Source organism: Manis javanica, chromosome 7 (assembly GCF_040802235.1).
Source record: "Manis javanica isolate MJ-LG chromosome 7, MJ_LKY, whole genome shotgun sequence".
Classification (NCBI taxonomy): Eukaryota; Metazoa; Chordata; class Mammalia; order Pholidota; family Manidae; genus Manis; species Manis javanica.
The window spans coordinates 28748398-28767027 of NC_133162.1; the positions used below are offsets into that span (position 1 = coordinate 28748398).

Consider the following 18630-nt stretch of genomic DNA (forward strand, 5'->3'; position numbering starts at 1 on the left):
CATGAGCAATTTTTTTCTGGACACATCTGCATAGGCAAGGGAAAGAAAAAAGAAAATGAATAAGTGGGACTACATCAAAATAAAAAGCTTTTGTACAGCAAAGGACACCATCAACAAAACAGAAAGTAATGGAATATATTCATAAGAGATTTATCTGATAAGGATTTATCATCCAAAATACATAAGGAAATCATATGCCTCAACACCAAAATAACAAATAACCCACTTAAAAATGGGAGAGGACCCGAATAGATGTTTTTTCCCAAAGAAGAAATACAGATGGACAACAGGCATATGAAAAGATGCTCCACATCACTTTTCATGAGGAAATGCAAATTAAAACCACAGTGCGGTATCATCTCACACCAGTTAGAATGGCCACTGTTCAAAAGACAAGAAATATCAAGTGTTGGCAAGGATGTAGAGAAGTGGGAACTCTCCTATACTGTTGTTGGGGGTGTGAAGTGGTGCAGCCACTATGGAAAGCAGTATGGAGAGTCCTCAAAAAACTAAAAGTAGAAATACCATACAATCCAGTAGGATTTACTTGTAGGATTTACCTGAAGAAAACAAAATCTCTCATTTGAAAATTATAGGTACCTCTATGTTTATTGCCACATTATTTACAATAGCTAAAATATAGAAGCAACCAAAGTGTCCATCAATAATAGATGAATGGATAAAGATGTACATATACACAGTGGAATATTATTCAGCCATAATAAAGAAATAAATCCTGCCATTTGTAACAACATGGATGGATCTAGAGGGTATTATCCTATGTGAAATAAGCCAGGCAGAGGAAGACAAATACCATATGATTTCACTTGCTTGTGAAATCTAAACACAACACAACAAAACAAAAATGAACAAAACAGCAGTAGACTCATGCTGGTGGTTACTGTGGGGGAGGGTTTGGGATGGGTAGACTGGTAGGATGAGGGAGGTAAAAGGGCACAAAGTCTCAATTATAGTATAAGGTGGTCATGGGGATGAAAGTGCAGCATGGAGAATATAGTCAATGGTTCTGTAACATCCTTCTATGTTGACAGTAACAGTACTAGTTGGGGTGAAGACTTAATGTGTGTAACTTTTGAATCACTGTGTTGTATACCAAACTAATATAACATTGTATATCAACTATACTTCAGAAGAAAAAAGACTTACTATTAAGGTACAGTAATCAAGGAAATTTGACACTGGTGAAGGAATAGTTAAACAGATAATCCGATAGACTCAAGTGCCCAGAAATAGATCCACACAAACATAGTCAATGATCATTGACAAAGGAGGGAAGATAATTCAATGGAGAAAGGTTAATATTTTCAACACATTATACTGGAACAACTGGATATCCATATACAGAAAAAAAATCTAGGAATAGACCATTCACCTTTCACAAAAATTAACTAAAAATGAATCATAGACTTAAGTGTAAAACACTAAACTATAAAACTTATAGAAAATAATATAGAAGAAAATCTAGGTGACTGTGGGTTTGGGGATGAGTTTTTAGCTGTAACACCAAAAATATGATCTGTGAAATGAAAAATTGAACTTCATTAAAATAAAAAGCTTCTGCTCTTTGAAAGACATTGTTAATAGTATGACTAAAGTCCAAAAATACTCTTAATTCTTAATTTTAATTTGGAGTAATATAATGATATTTAATATTTGATTTATGAAAAAATTATCTTTGCTTTCTTCCTGACATATATTTCAAACGCGAAGTGGCTGACCTTCTACAAACTTAACAGACATTTCCCTTTTATGAAAGGGGAAATGACTACTAAATAAGATTTGAATGATCTTTCATTAATCTTTTAGATAGTTTCAATAGATTTTTGAGTTTTCCAACCCATTGGTAAAGGAGAAATTGAATAAAAATAGATTTTTCTTCTGTCACCAGGATTTAAGTAAAATGTTTATTTTATCCAGTAAAAGCATCATCTTTAAATGTCAATTTCCATTTACCCCATGATTACTATTTTCTTAATGCATTTTGTGAAAATGGAACCCTACACATCCTTGTATGAGTGAGCCTTAACTTCTCTATCAGGCTTCCCGCTTCCCGTATAGTGCAGTCATACTTTCTGTTGGAAGAGAGGAGGCTACTTAACTATTGTATGCTCTAAGACAAGGAAGACATGTTCTACCGCTCAAGGGTGGAGCTTCTGTATACAACTCGAGAAGTTTCCACGTTTGTGCGGTGGCTGCTGCTCCCTTCTCCTCAGCGAGGACTTTAGGCTGAGCAGACAATCAGGACCTGAGGCACATCTATACAAGGAAGTATAGAGTCCCATTTTCACAAAATGTGATGAGAAAATAGTAATCCTGAGAAAATTTGTTCAGGGTAAGTGGAAATTGATGATTGAAAATAAGGCTTTTACTGGATAAAATAATTATTTTAATTAAATCCTGTGACAGAAGAAAAACGTACTTTATTCCATTTCTCCTCTATCAATGGATTGGAAAACCCAAAATTCCTATTGAAGTTACCCAAAAGATTAATAAAAGCATCATGGGCCCACTCAAAGTAAGAGTATGTGTTAAGCAGGAAATAGTAGAGGAAACTAATGCTGAGGAGTATGCCCTTTTGCTTTAGAAGAGCTTTAACATTATATTGCATTGGGAGGAGAAACTCTCAGACTAACATCCTTGTGTCTTAGATAATTCTTTTTATGATGTTTTAGAGATGTTTGCCTATGACACATACTTACTTACTAGCATATGATTTCGGGAGAACAAATTGGTCTGCCCACCTTAAAGTGTTTTGTTTACACTCTTCCTGACCCCATCACATCACTCTGTCTGGGCTCTTGTTTCTTGATCCTTTTTCACATGAGTAGATTCACAGAACCTGATTTTCATGGGACCTCATACAACCAATCTCATATTCAACAGTGATATTTAGACTTTTATTTCTTTCAGCTTAATTGTTATATCTGTGATGATTCCATTTTTCTCCACACACTGGTGATACCCAGCCCCGTGTATGGAAAATTTTTCTTTGTGTTATCCTCAACCTGTTTGTAGAAGAGGCAAAGTGGAAGAGAACAGGGCCCACAATTGTTATGGAGTCAAAATGCATTCTTGAGTGTTTAGGGGTACAGAATGCTGCCACTTTTGTTCCATTTTTTTCTCATATAGAGCAGAAGAGGCAGCAAAGAACCAGCCCCATAATAGCACAAGAGCTTCAGGTTCAGCATTATCTTTTAGGTAATTCTTGGAGTCAACCCATTTGCAGCTGGGAAATGATCCATTATACCCTGTGCCACTTGGGGATGACTTTTGTTTGCCTGGCTGAAGTCATCATTTAGCATTTAGTACTCTAGGCAAGAATTGCAGGAAACTAATAAAAAGCTAACCAGATAAAAGATTTTCCAAATTAAATATATATTTATAGCTGGGAGTAGTATTAGCAATGAGGTCCAACCCTGCCACATTATAGGTAAATAAAGTGAGACTACTTGTCGAAGATTATACACAGTTGTCTAGGTAGGACTCAGATCCATGCTTTGGATTCTTCAGTTCATTACTTTTCCATTACACTGGAAAATGTTTTCTGTCCTGGAAATAAAATAGCTTCTGTCCAATTGAAAAAGAATTACACAATTAAAGAATTAATTCATGTATGTACTCCAACAATTTTATTGAGGGACTGCTCTGTTTAATGCAGAGGTAGGTACCTGAAATATGGAGGTGAATATGTCAGTTTGAGCCCCAGGTGAGCCTTCTATCTGTTGGTCCACCTGACAGGTAGATCCACACAACCGAGGAAGTTAAGTACTGTCTACTCTCAGATGTGTGGACCCAGAGTAATTCTGCCTGGGGAGTAAGGAAGTGGAATTTTTACTTGGGTGTTGGAGAAAGAATATGAATTTTGCATGAGAGGATACAGTTTAATTTTATTGAAAATGTAACCAATCATTTAACCTTTGATGATCTACTGACACTCTGATGTCCCTGTAGTAACGGTGTCACTGCAAGAGCATCCAATTTAAGAAACCACTTAAGGCTAAAAGGATTACAGCTACAAGATAAATATAACTTTTAAATTCTCTTTAGGTCTTGTGTCTTTATTTTTGATGGCTAGATGGTAGTTACTGATACTGTCTGTTTTTAGGACAATGATTAGGTTTTAGGCATAGATAATGGAGAACAATATCCCTCTGTTATATGCTTGTATTTTGAATAATAATTGTTTACCTAGGGGATAATATAAATTGGCTATGAAATACTGCATAGGGAAATTGGAAGAAACATATTTCTAAATATGAGAGGCATGCTGTGTTCCTAAAATAAACTATGATTTGTGTGTGTGTGTGTGTGTGTGTGTGTGTGTGTGTGTGTATAAACAGTGTCTCCTCTTTCTCTTCTGGGTTATCACAGATCACTTTTAGTATGTCCTCTCTTTTTTCTGAAGTCATGAAATACTTTGTTAGTACTTTTCTGGTGATCTCTGAACACAGTAAAATTTTAAAAGACTCTCAAATCCTCTCAACACAAGTCTTTTTTCCAGTTGCCTAGTTTTGTGGCTTTGTGTATTTGTTCTCAGCTGTTTCCTGTCTTGTAGCTCAAAATTACAGTATCTTCTTTTCACTCTTCAGTAGTTCTGAACAGTATCTTCAAGAGGAGGCATACAATGCTATTGTCTGCTCTAGCTACTTATAATTCTTTCATCTAGAGAGGAATATAGCCTGTTGTTATATCTATATTTTTATATCCTGTTTGAAAAAGCAAAACAGATTTGAACTGCTTCTTCATAGAAAATTACTATTTGCAGAAGGTGAGGGGGACTGCTCTTTTAGAAAGATGAGTCCAGGAGATACTGTTCACTTTCTTACCCTTCCTCATTCCATGAAAACTAAGTATGTTCAGTGTGCAGGTGTCTGGGAGAGATACATATTTAGTGATCAACCAGAAGTTCCATGATAATTCCAATAATATGCTGTTGGGATTTTGAGTATCCTTTTATCAATCAACCATTTATTAACAAAATCAAGTGTATATAAGGCACAATGGTAGGAGCTATAGAGAAAAAGTTTAATGTAAGTTTTTGGTAGCTAAAACTGGTAAATATTGATTTTAGAATAAATGTCAATATAAAAACATTTAAAATTACAGAGTTAATAGCAAATATAAAACTAAATTGTTACAGTTTATGCATAGTGTTGGTTGAGATAGAGAAGGACATGGCATTTTTGGGAAAGGAGCCTATTAGAAACAGTACTAACTCATTTTCTCAGTTAACTGAGAAACAATAAAGGGCTTAAAAACCAACGACAGAAATTTTTTAAAAATTACAGTCTCAGAATAGAAACTGATTACTATATAAAGGTATAGTTAATGTTTTACAACCAATGGATCTTTTCAAGGAAAAGTTTAAATATTCTGTTTCAAAAAAAACCTAGACTATTATCAGATTAATGTCAGAGAAAAGGACATGGAACACATTCTAGAAAAATTAGTGGGGAGTAGTAAATTCTTTAAACATTGGAGTCAGAAAAGGCCTATGTTTCTAGTCCCAGAAAGCAGGATTAGAATTCTGACTTAAATAACATAAACAGTGGAACTCTGGAAAATAATTTAAGCCTTAGTGCATCAGCTATAAAGTGGGGATAATAATAGTATTTATTTCATAGAGTTGAAGTAAGGATTAAGTAATCTGTATGTTTAGGGTTTAGCACAGTGTCCAGTTTATAGTAAGTTTATAGTAAGCCCTCAAGTAAGTGGCTGAGTAAGTGGTAACCATCACAAATACAATGTAGTCAAAGTTTGGAAAAAATACTAGAGGTTTAAAACATAATATTATTTTAAAATTTTTATGCTGTTTTTCTATTACATTAAAATCAGAATTGCTTTTCATATTTAGTTCATGAGAACTGTAGCACTTTAGTTAGCTGGTGTAGGCTTAAAATGGTTGTTGAATAATTATTGATCAAATATCATTAACCTTCCTGTAAATTGCCCCCAAACCCTGCTAAAATATGCACCAATAAAATGATCATCACAAGCAGAGCTGTTTTAAAATTTTTTTTCCTTATGGAGATTTTTATGTAAATATAGAAAATATTTTTTCTAAATGTGATAAATGGAGTGGTCAGCTATTTTAAGAGCTTTTTGTGTATATTTTCTACAAACCTAAATATCAGTACAACAGATAATTTTTGCATTTTTTAATAATTCAAGTAATAAGATGGAATTAAGAATAAAAGGTGCATATTAGAAACATTCATTTAGTGTTACTTTATCATATTAAGGAAATCATAATAATAGAGATTCAAGCTTTGTGAGAGGAAAGATAAATAGCATCGGAATTGAAATTCAGCGTATTTGCAAAGTATATAGGCCCTCTTAAAATATGAGGTGTGTGTTTTTTACTCACTAGTATCTTGTGTCAGAATTTAATGATGAAAGGCTAAGACGATTAAATTTGGAAGTAGAAAGGACAGACCTCTAAGAAAGACAGGTTTGGTGGGAGGAATAGAACCCCCAACAGCAAGTTATAGCCATAGAAGTTCCCCACCCCCTGCCCACTTTCAGAGTCTTGACAACTTTATGGGGAGACAGCGACTTTTCCTATCTTGAAACTAAGAATGTCCTTACTATGTGGTCTCCTTCTATTTTATGAGTTCAGTTTTGGAAAAGCAGAACACTGGGGGCTCGGTCCTAGTTTTTCTACTTATACTAGCATTTTGATGGACTTGCCACTTAATTCCTGTGAACCCATTTTCTTATCTGTAAAATGAGGATAATGTTTTCTATATATCTAGCTCATAGGATTGTTTTCAAGATTAAATGAACTAAGGTACATAGAAGTACTTTGCAGATTATAAAACCCTACTTAATTATGAGACAGTGTTATAATATAGGTATATCCCTAGGTGTTAACTATGTTATGTTTAGGAAGTAGTTTACAAAGATTATTATTGTGAAGTACTTGGCACTATAAAAAGTTTATAACCTGTAACAAAGTAAAATTTTATGACTTATTTTTTATTTTATTAATGGAGATAATTAGATTGTGAGAAGAGAATACTAGAGTTAACTACAAAAAAGAAAATTATAGAACTAATTGGAATAGATCAGTTATTTTCCAGAATTTTTAAAGAAACCTAAAAATATATTAAGGACATGAAGTTTCCTAATATTATTGAAATAACCAAATGCCTCTTACAGTGTAAAAGAGGCTTTGCTTATTAGCTTTGTTAGGGATTCAGGAAATATAATGTTCTTTACTACAAGGAGGGATATTTTTTTTTCCCCTGTGGGAAATAAAAGCATTTTATTCCAAGTTCTACAATTTAGAGAAAACATAATTCTTGGAAAATATTTCAGCATCTTACAGCATGGATTGTCCCCAAATACAAAAGTTTGATCAGTTAACCCAGAGGAGATACACAAAGATTATAAATCTGGACTATATAGAAGGATGAACTGGTAATACAGAAGGGGACCACATAGTAAGGACATTCTTAGTTTCAATTGGAAAGTTATTTAACAATCCTAATGTCATTTTTTCATTGCTTAAACAGGCAACAAAACCCCATGAGATTGTTGTGAGAACTAAATAAGTAAACCACTTTGAAAAGTGTCAGACATGTAGTGAGTACTCAGTACATTTTAGTTATGGTATTATTTTCATTGTTGACAAAATATAGATGTTAGATAAAAGAAAAATCAAATTTTAAAATTATGTACTATTATAGAATCATTCAATAAAATGTCATGAAGCTATTAAATTCCTGGGCTTTTTTTTTTGAAAAGGAAAATTATATATGGAAAAAACACCATATGCAAAATCAATTGAGTCATCTCAGTTTTGTTTCAAAATACGTAATTTTATGAAGATTTGAAGACAATATATAAATTTATACATATAAATTTATAAGTTTACTTATGAATCATTCATTATGGGTGACTTTAATTTTCTTCTTTGTGTTTTTGGGTAGGACTTCACTCATCCAGTAAAAAAACGTTTTCAGACTGCATCATAATGCAAAACCATACTGTGTTATATACAAGAAAAAGAACTTTAAAATGTGATTCAGAAAGATTGAAAATAAAAGCATGCAAAAAGTATACTAGGATGTCTACACAAATATTCATAGCAGCATTAGTAAGAATAGCCAAAAATTAGAAACAGCCCAAATGCCCATCAACTGATGAATGGCTAAACAAAATGTAGTATATCCATTACAATGGAGTATGATTTGGCAGTCAAAAAAATGTTGTAGCATGTATTGCTAAATGCATTGATTCAACATGGATGAACCTTGAAAACATGCTAAGCTAGTCACAAAAGGGCACACTGTTGTGTGATTCCATTTATATGAAAAGTCAAGAATAGTCAAATCAATAGACAGAAAGTGGATTTCCTAGGGCTTGAGGCTTGGGCAAAACGGGGAGTGACTGCTAATAAGCACAGAGTTTCTGTTTGGGATGATGAAATGTTCTAAAATTGAATGTGGTGATGGTTGCACAATACTATGAATATAATAAAAACCATTGAATTGTACACTTTAAATGGGTGAATTGTATGGTTGTGAATTATATCTCAATAAAGCTGTTTATAAAAGTATACTAGGCAAATACCAAAAAAATTCGGAGTCACAGTAGAAATAACAGGAAAAGTGAATGTTAGGCCAAAAGTAATGAATGAGACAAAGCAAATTTAACCATGCTAATACATAAAAACTGCAATGCCAGATGTGTATATCTATGTACCAAATAACTCTCTCTCCATTTCCTTTGCATGTCTTGAGACTGGGATGATCTGCAGAGTATACTTTCAAAAACACTGTGTAAAAAGATATGTTTGGAAACCTTAGGATTAGCATTTGTGCTCACTCACGTAACAAAGATGAGAGCAACTTTTGAGTTAAAGAACTTTAAAAGGAAAGCTCATAGAGAAGTAAAAAGCCATAGTGAATTTTGTTTTAAGTTAATGAACAAAGTAACATGTCCTTTATTGACAGATAATATGGCAAAAGGACCAGAAAAAAAAAATGATGTCGCAGAACTGCAACATCAAGAACATTTGAGTTAGGGGACATAGTGATTACATTCATACCCCAATAAAGGAGTGCATCTGAGGCAGAAGAATATGCTGGCAGAGCTATCAAGAAATGCCACAGTAGGGAATGGAGCACAGAATGCCAAATGGAACAAGTGTAGGAGACTTTGTCCCCTTCATTTTTTTTTTTTTTTTTGAAATTAGAGTAACTCCACTTTCTAACGAAACAGAATTGGGCCAAAATCATAGCAAGTAATGGCTCTGACTTTTAAAGAAAGAACTCTGTTATTTATAGATCGCTGAAGCTGTGAGTGTTCTAGAAATAATCATGAATTTAGAATCTGGAGTCCTAGGTTCAGTTTTTGTTCTGGAGGTAGCAAGTGGCTTTGGACAAATAACAATGTTATTTACCCTTATTTCATAAGGTTCAACTTAAATGAGGTAGTTACTGTGATTCTCTGTGCTGCATAATAGGAGCTTAATAAGTTGAGTTACAGCTCTGTATCACCAAGTACATGAAATAATTTAGGATATTTTAATTAATTATTTATTTTTTAAGGTTAGGATATTTAAGAACTTTTTATTTTCTAATTTTACTGAGTAATATTACAAGAAGCTGCTAAGGACTAATAGTTTAAAAGGAATGTTTTTGTCACTAATAGAAGTGTTGGTCTGTAAATAACATTTCTGAAGGCTTATTACCATCAAAGAAAGAAAACACAGGTTTTTTTTTCTTTCTTTTATCCCTGGTTAAGGTAAAATCCAAGTGTTTGAGTTAAGATTATTGGGACTCAGAGTTTTGTGGGAGGGAGGCTGAAACACAGTTGGCTGCAGTGGGTTTTATGGACTGACAGGCTACAGCAATAGTTCTCAAACTCAAGTAAGCATGAGAACTTGTTAGAAAATACAGATTTACAAGCTACAGCCCCAGAACTCTTGAATGGACACAGGAAATTCCAGTTTTACCAATAAGTACTTCAAATGTTTTTGATGCACACAGATCTTTGATTGCACTTTGAAAAAATTGAGCTCCAACCTATGTAAAACTATCATAATAATAACGGTATAAAATATAATAATGTACAGATGAAAGAATGATTTTTTAGAAAATTTATTAATATTTTTACATAGTTGATCATGTTAAATTCCTTGAAATATTTTTTCCTCCCCTATTCATCTATTTATTGCTTTATGTATTTCTCACTTAAGCATGTACACTTAGATTTTATTTAACATTTATAGATAATTTAAATTTATACTTTTGAAAGGAGAGTACTCTGATAATGATTTCCTGCTTTGGGGAAATCTTGTTGCAGTAGAACTTTCCAAATGTTCCAGGTTCTTCTTGAGCAAATTCCCTCATTCATTCAAAACATATTTATTGGGGACTTAGTATGTGGCAGGCACTGTTTTCACTGCTGCAGAATCTTAACAGTAGCCATTTTAGAAAGGAAGAGAAAACAGGCTAAATGAATAAAATATGTTCTCTGTTAGATGGTAGTAAGTGCTCTGGAGAAAAGGAGCTAAGAGTTTTCCATTTTAAGTAGGGTGTTGAGGGAAAAACTCATTGGGAAAGTGACATTTAAGGGAGATTGAAAATAGTTGGGGAGCTAGTCATATAGGTAATAGAGGAAGAGCGTTCCAGGCTGATGGTGTATCATGTGCAAAGATCTTGAGTTATGAGCATGCCTGTGTGTTCCAGGGACAGCCAGGAGCCCACTGTGGCTGGAGAGGTGTGAGCATAGGGAGTATAATAGGGAGATGTGTTCAGAGACTTGATGAGAAGGGAGGTTCAGGAGGTAAGGGATGGGAGGGGACAGATGATTTATGGTCTTGGGAGTTTTTTAAGTTAGAATAATGATCCTAAAATAATCAGAAAGCATTGGAGCATTCTGAGTTGGGTTTTAATAATCTAGTTAAGTATTGCCACAAAATATCTTATTCCTCTCTGAAAATTCAGTGCGTGCAAAGTAAGCATTTAATAAATATTTTGTTGAACTGCAATTCTGAAATGAATTGTCATAAATAGGGTTTGGGATTGGCATCTTCACATTAAGAATTTTTAAAATAAATTATTTACAAGTTGATTTTGATAATAAATGCCAAAGTTCAGTCAAGTTTTGATAGTTAGTTCTTGCTGTGAACTCCTAGTCTTCAGATGAGTTAATCAAAGCTTGCACAATCACAAAAACACTTCTTGTGGATAAAACATGTCTTTCCCTTAGCAATTTTTAAAACTGAAGTAACATTGTGTATACGTTAGCTTTTTCAAAAGTTATCGCGCACTGAGCCCCTTCTACCAAAAAAAAAAGTAATATGTTTATTATAATCACTCAGCAGTTTTTGTTTAAGTCTGGAACTTAAAAAATTGTAAAGAAATCAGAGTTTAATTCCAAGTTTCTAAATCTTATTGAGTTTAATGGAGGGGCTTGGTAGAGGCATCTCGATAACTTGACTGAATTTGCAGTTTTGGGACAGTTCAGGTTAGTATTGCCTGAAGCCCATGGAAAGCCATTGGAATATATTGAGAGGATTATTCTTAGATTTGCAGTTTAAAAATATCATTCTGCCGCCTGTGTGGAAAATGGCTAGTATTCAAGTTGGGGGTCAGGAGATCAGAACAATGAGACTATTACAATTGTCTGGGGAAAAAATGAACAGGGTTAAATATAGTAGAGCTGAAGAAAAAGTGAGACTCAAGAGTTATTAAAGAGATAGAACTGAGAGGTTTTGGTGACTGAATGTATGTGTGTATGTGTGTGTATGTGTGGAGAAGGTGGGGTGGAGATAAGGTAAGGAAGAGTGAGGAGTGTAGGCTGAGGCTTAAGCTTCCAGGTAGTTCCAAATCACCACTTGACCAGATTGCCTCCATGTGTATGCAAGTTCATAAATGTCTTGGAATTATTAGTGTTTCCAGTTCAATTCAGTGAAAAATAAATGAAAACAAGAAAAAACACAAGAAAAAAAAAGACAGTCAAATTGTTTTAGAATTGAATACAGCTTTCTAACACTCTAACAATTGTTTTTGAAATTATCAGCATTAATTGGACTCTCAGTTTTATTTTCTCTTTAACTAGGAGGTGGATCTGGGAGTGAAAAATCTTCTTCTGGGCTGGTCATCAGGGCAATAGCAGGCTGGGGAACACGGAGGATTTAAAATCTATTCTTTCCTTAGGTCAAAAGGCCACACAGGATCCCACTGGGCTGTGAAGCACTTCATTTGATCACAGCCTTCATGCATACTTCTGGTATTCTGTGCACATTTAAGAGAATGGGAGCCAAAATCAAACCAGTCTTAGCAAAGAGAATTTCAGCAGTTGACTCATTAGGAATATGCAGAGGACCATAGTCTGCCCTCAGACGCACACCCAAAATTTCCATTGACATCAGTACTTACTGTTCACATGTATCCAGGGACAGGATCTGGCCCTTAGACATTAAATTAAATAATTCCGTCTGTGGGATGCCAGAAAGTATCACAGATCTGCTGAGAGGGACAAGCTACTAACCATGAAAGGGAAGTTTTTCTGTGGTAATGTCGATACTGATGGATTAAGATGGCCTAGGGATATAAAATAAGGCCCATACTCATTACTGTTTAAGTTTATAAGCATTTATGATTCGCAAATGTGTTTTCAAGAATACAAATGATTTTTCAAATATTCAAGATATAACTCTAGTGAAGTTTTCATCCTTTGCTTTCACATACAGTGAAGTTAAAAATCTAAACCCTAACATTTCACATTCACTCTTGTTCTGTAACTTCAGACTTGGAATAATACAGAGAAAACCAAATATTCTCCAAACTAGTGCTACATTTCATCCACTGGTAGATGCATTTTCCACAATGAAGGTGTCTAGAGTTTGAGAACTGCTAGGAATCTTGGACTCAAAAAATGAGGAAATGATATACTCTGCATGATTTTCTAATTTGGGAGTTAGATGGAGTTCAAGCCCTTGACAATTCTCAGAAGGAGAGAATGGTCCTCCCAACTTTTTTTTGCATGATAGTAAATAGAAGGGAGTCTTCATTTTGTGACTGTAACAAAATGTGGAAAATGCATTTGTTCTTTGAAAGTTAAGATCAGTATAATTTGCTTTCTGTAAGAATACTAATTCAAAAGAAAACATAGGCAAAAATCTCTTGAATATAAACATGAGCAACTTTTTCCTGAGCACATCTCCTCAGGTAAGGGAAACAAAAACAAAAATGAGGAAATGGGACTACAGCAAACTAAAAACTTCTGTACAGGAAAGGACACCATCAGCAGAACAAAAAGGAGGCATCCTACAGTATGGGAGAATATATTCATAAATTACTGATCTGACATGGGGTTAACATCCAAAATATATTAAGAGCTCACATGCCTCAGCACCCAAAAAAACAAATGACCTGATTAAAAAATGGGCAGAGGATCTGAACAGACACTTCTCCAAGGAAGAAATTCAGATGGCCAACAGACACATGAAAAGATGCTCCACATCACTAATTATCAGGGAAATGCAAATTAAAACCACAATGAGATATCACTTCACACCAGTTAGGATGGCCAACATAGAAAAGACTAGGAACAACAAATGCTGGTGAGGATGCAGAGAAAGGGGAACCCTTCTACACTGTTGGTGGGAATGTATATTAGTTTAAACATTGTAGAAAGCAGTATGGAGGTTCCTCAAGAAACTAAAAATAGAAATACCATTTGACCCAGGAATTCCACTCCTAGGAATTTACTCTAAGAATGCAGCAGCCCAGTTTGAAAAAGACGTATGCACCCCTATGTTTATCACAGCACTATTTAAAATAGCTGAGAAATGGAAACAACCTAAGTGTCCATCGGTAGATGAATTGATAAAGAATATGTGGTACATATACACAATGGAATATTACTCAGCCATGAGAAGAAAACAAGTCCTACCATTTGCAACAACATGGATGGAGCTAGAGGGTATTATGCTCAGTGAAATAAGCCAGGTGGAGAAAGACAAGTACCAAATGATTTCACTCATTTGTGGAGTACAACAACAAAGCAAAACTGAAGGAACAAAACAGCAGTACACTCACAGACTCCAAGAAGGGACTAGCAGTTACCAAAGGGAAGAGGTTGAGGAGTGCGGGTGGGGAGGAATGGAGAAGGCGATTAAGGGGTATTATAATTAGCACACACAATATGGGTAGGTCATGGGGAAGGCAGTATAGGGTGGAGAAGACTAGTAATGACTATAGCATCTTACTATGCTGATGGACAGTGATTGCAATGGGTGAGGGTGGGGACTTGATAATATGGGTGAATGTTGAAACTACAATGTTGCTCATGTGAAACCTTCATAAAATTGTATATCAATGATACCTTAATTTAAAGAAAATAGAAAAGAAAATTTAAGAAGGAATTCTGATTCCAATATATACAAAAGTTATCATTTGAGACAGAGGATTAAAGATGGTGGCATGAGAGGTGAGACAGGGGCTTCCTCCTAAAACTGTGTGTAATAAGAAAATATAATTAATACAACTAATCCTGAAACAGCAACAGGAAAGAGGGCAGCGCCAAACTGCATACACCTGGATAAAAGAATAAACCTCATGAAACAGGATAACATACCAAAGCTGTGGCCCAGCAGGACCCATACCCTTCCCCCACCCCAGCTCACCAGTGGGAGGAAAAGAAATGGAGCAGGGAGGGAGTGGAGGCCTGGGCCTTCTGAATACCTAACTCTGGAGATCTGCTCTGGGAGCACAAACCTACATTTCATGGTGCTTTCATGGTACTCTCATGATTAGGGGGTTGGAAAGCCAAGACAGGCAGAATTCCTGGAGAGACTGAGATTCCAGCCACTTGTGGAAAGCAGGGATCCATATCCAGCTGCTCTGGGACAAAAGAAAGACTGGCAGTCTGAGAGACTTCCTAACAGCAAGAGGGCTGCTAAAGGGGCAAGGATTGCATTGAGCTCACTGCTCAGGAGAAAGGACAGGTAGATGAAATTATCTGGGTGCACTCTGCCCAGCAAGTTGGGAACTTTCTCAGTCTTCAGGCACTCCAGCTCCATGGCTGGCTACACAGCTCAAAGACCCCATCCATGATATGCAGCCTACTGCACCTTTTTCCCGGCCAGGGCTCGCAAACCGGCAAACCCTACTCTGGCATTAGGCTAGCCAGAGGGAAGATCTGTCTACAGCAACTACAAATGCAAAGCATAGAGGCTTATTCCTGTGTGCTTGGCCCACTGGTTTTGGCAGTGGAGGTAGGCATAGCATCCAGTAAGCAAGAAACAGCTCTTTCCTCCCTGCAGGGACCAATACCACTCCCCTGTGACACCCAACAATGCTTCAGGGGCTGAGCAGCTCCAGAGAGTAGAGCTTCTGGGCACTAAAGGGTGCCGTATACAAATATGAAATGTCAAAGAAACCTGGTTCAAAGTAAAATTATGAATACACCTGAGAAAGTTTAAAATGAAATTGACCTCATGAATCTTGCTGAAAGGGATTTCAAAATAAAAATCATTAACATGCTTAATGATTACCAAAGGTTACCAAAGGTTCAAGGTTAACTTCCTTACTAGGGACAGAAAAATATTCATGAACTCAGGAATAAAATCCAGTTAGAGATCCAATCATTGAAGAGCACAATGGAGAGTATTAAAAGCAGATTAGATATGGTGGAGGAGATAATAAATGAAATAGAAATTAGAGAAGAGGAACACAAAGAAGCTGAGGCACAGAGAGGAAAAAGGATCTCTAAGACTGAAAGAATATTGCGAAAACTGTGTGACCAATCCAAGCAGAACAATATTCACATTATAGGGATACCAGAAGAAGAAGAAGAGAGAGAAAGGGATAGAAAGTGTCTTTGAGGAGGTAGTTGCTGAAAACTTTCCCAGTCTGGGGAAGGAGATAGTCTCTCAGGCCATCGAGATCCACAGATCTCCCAACACAAGGGACCCAAGGAAGAAAACACCAAGACACATAGTAATTAAAATGGGAAAGATCAAGGATAAGGACAGACTGTTAAAAGCAGCCAGAGGCAGAAATAAGATCACATACAAAGGAAAGCCCATCAGACCAACATCAGACTTCTCAGCAGAAACCTTACAGGCCATAAGGGAATGGCATGATGTATTCAGTGCAATGAAGCAGAAGGGCCTTGAAACAAGAATACTTTATCTGGCAAGATTATCATTTAAATTTGAAGGAGGGATTAAACAATTTCCAGATAAGCAAAAGCTGAGAATTTATCCCCCTCAAACTGTCTCTACAGTGTATTTTCTGGAGGGATTGCTATAGATGGAGGTGCTGCTAAGGTTTAATACCTGTCACCAGAGGTAATGAAACCACTGTAAAGAATGTAGAACAGTTAGTTACTAAGCAAATGCAAAATTAAATAAACTATTCTCAAAGTCAATCAAGGGATAGACAAAGAGTGCAGAATATGATACCTAATATATAAAGAATGGAGGAGGAAGAAAAGGAGGAGAAAAAAGAACCTTTAGATTGTGTTTGTAATAGCGTATTAAGTGAGTTATGTTAGACTCTTAGATAGTAAGGAAGTTAACCTTGAACCTTTGGTAACCATGAATCTAAAGCCTGCAATGGCAGTAAGTACATACCTATTGATAATCACCCTAAATGTAAATGGACCGAAAGCACCAATAAAAAGACACAGAGTTGCTGAATGGATTTAAAAACAAGACCCATCTATATGCCATCTACAAGAGACTCACTTTAAACCCAAAGACATACACAGACTAAAAGTGAAGGGATGGAAAAAGATATTTCATGCAACTAATAGGGAGAAAAAGCAGGAGTTGCAGTACTTGTTTCAGACAAAATAGACTTCAAAACAAAGAAAGTAACAAGAGATAAAGAAGGACATTACATAATGATGAAAGGGTCAATCCAACAAGAAGGTATAACCATTATAAATATCTATGCGCCCAACACAGGAGCGCCTATATATGTGAAACAAATACTAAGAGAATTAAAAGGGAAAATAGAATGCAATGCATTCATTCTAGGAGACTTCATCATGACACTCACTCTGAAGGACAGATCAACCAGACAGAAAATAAGTAAGAAGACAGAGGCACTGAACAACACATTCGAACAGATAAACCTAACAGACATCTTCAGAACTCAACACCCAAAAGCAGCAGATTACACATTCTTCTCAAGTGCACATGGAACATTTTCAAGAATAGATCATATACTAGGCCACAAAAAGAGCCTTGATAAATTAAAAAGGATTGAAATTGTATGAACCAGTTTCTCTGACCACAAAGGTATGAAACTAGAAATCAATTATGCAAAGATAATGAAAAAGCCCACAAACACATGGAGGCTTCACAACATGCTCTTAAATAACCAATGGATCAATGACCAAATAAAAACAGAGATCAAGCAATACATGGAGACAAATGACAACAATAATGCAACACCACAAAATCTGTGGGACACAGCGAAGGCCATGCTAAGACGAAAGTATATTGCAATACAGGCCTACCTCAGGAAAGAAGAACCATCCCAGATGAACACTTTAAACTTACAATTAACGAAACTAGAAAAAGAAGAATAAATGAGGCCCAAAGTAAGTAGAAGGAGGGACATCTTAAAAATTAGAGCAGAAATAAATAAAATCAAAAAGAATAACACAGTAGAAAGAATCAGTGAAAGCAAGAGCTGGTTTTTCGAGAAAATAAACAAAATAGATAAACCCCCTAGCCAGATTTATCAAGAAAAAAGGAGAGTCTACACACATAAGCAGAATCAGAAATGAGAAAGGAAAAATCACTACGGACACCACAGAAATACAAACAATTATTAGAGAATACTATGAAAAATTATATGCCACCAAACTGGATAACCTAGAAGAAATGGAGAAAAATATAATCTTCCCAGGCTGACCCAGAAAGAAACAGAAAATCTGAACAATTAACAGCAACAAAATTGAATTGATAATCAAAAACTTACCTAAGAACAAAACCCTGGGCCAGATGGGTTCACCGCTGAATTTTATCAAACATTTAGTGAAGACCTAATACTCATTCTCCTTAAAGTTTTCCAAAGAGTAGAAGAAGAGGGAATACTTTCAAACTCATTTTATGAGGCCAGCATCACTCTAATACCAAAACCAGGCAAAGACACCACAAAAAAAGAAAATTACAGACCAATATCCCTGATGAACGTAGATGCAAAAATACTCAACAAAGTATTAGCAAACTGATTCAAAAATACATAAAAATGATCATCCATCATGATCAAGTAGGATGCAACAATGGTAAAACATTTGAAAATCTGTCAACATCATCTACCACATCAAAGAAAGGATGGACAAAAACTGCATGATAATGTCCATAGACGCTGAAAAAGCATTTGATAAAATTCAACATCTATTCATAATAAAAATTCTTAACAAAATAGGTATTGAGAGCAAATTCCTCAACATAATAAAGATCATATATGACAAAACCCACAGCCAACATTATACTTAACAGCGAGAAGCTGAAAGCTTTTCCTTTAAATCAGGATTAAGAAAAGGATGCCCACTCTCCCCACTTCTATTCAACATAGTACCAGAGGTTCTAGCCACGGCAATTAGGCAACACAAAGAAATAAAAGG

General features: G+C 35.4%; 1 protein-coding gene and 1 non-coding gene across 2 annotated transcripts in view; one reads left to right on the plus strand and one right to left on the minus strand.

Annotated features, from left to right (window-relative positions):
- HPSE2 (heparanase 2 (inactive)) overlaps positions 1-18630 on the plus strand; it is a 667843-nt gene that overhangs the window by 83814 nt on the left and 565399 nt on the right. The window lies entirely within an intron of this gene.
- On the minus strand, positions 15257-15386 carry LOC118966962 (small nucleolar RNA SNORA17). The gene has a single exon (XR_005053716.1). It is a non-coding gene; the product is annotated as a small nucleolar RNA SNORA17 (small nucleolar RNA).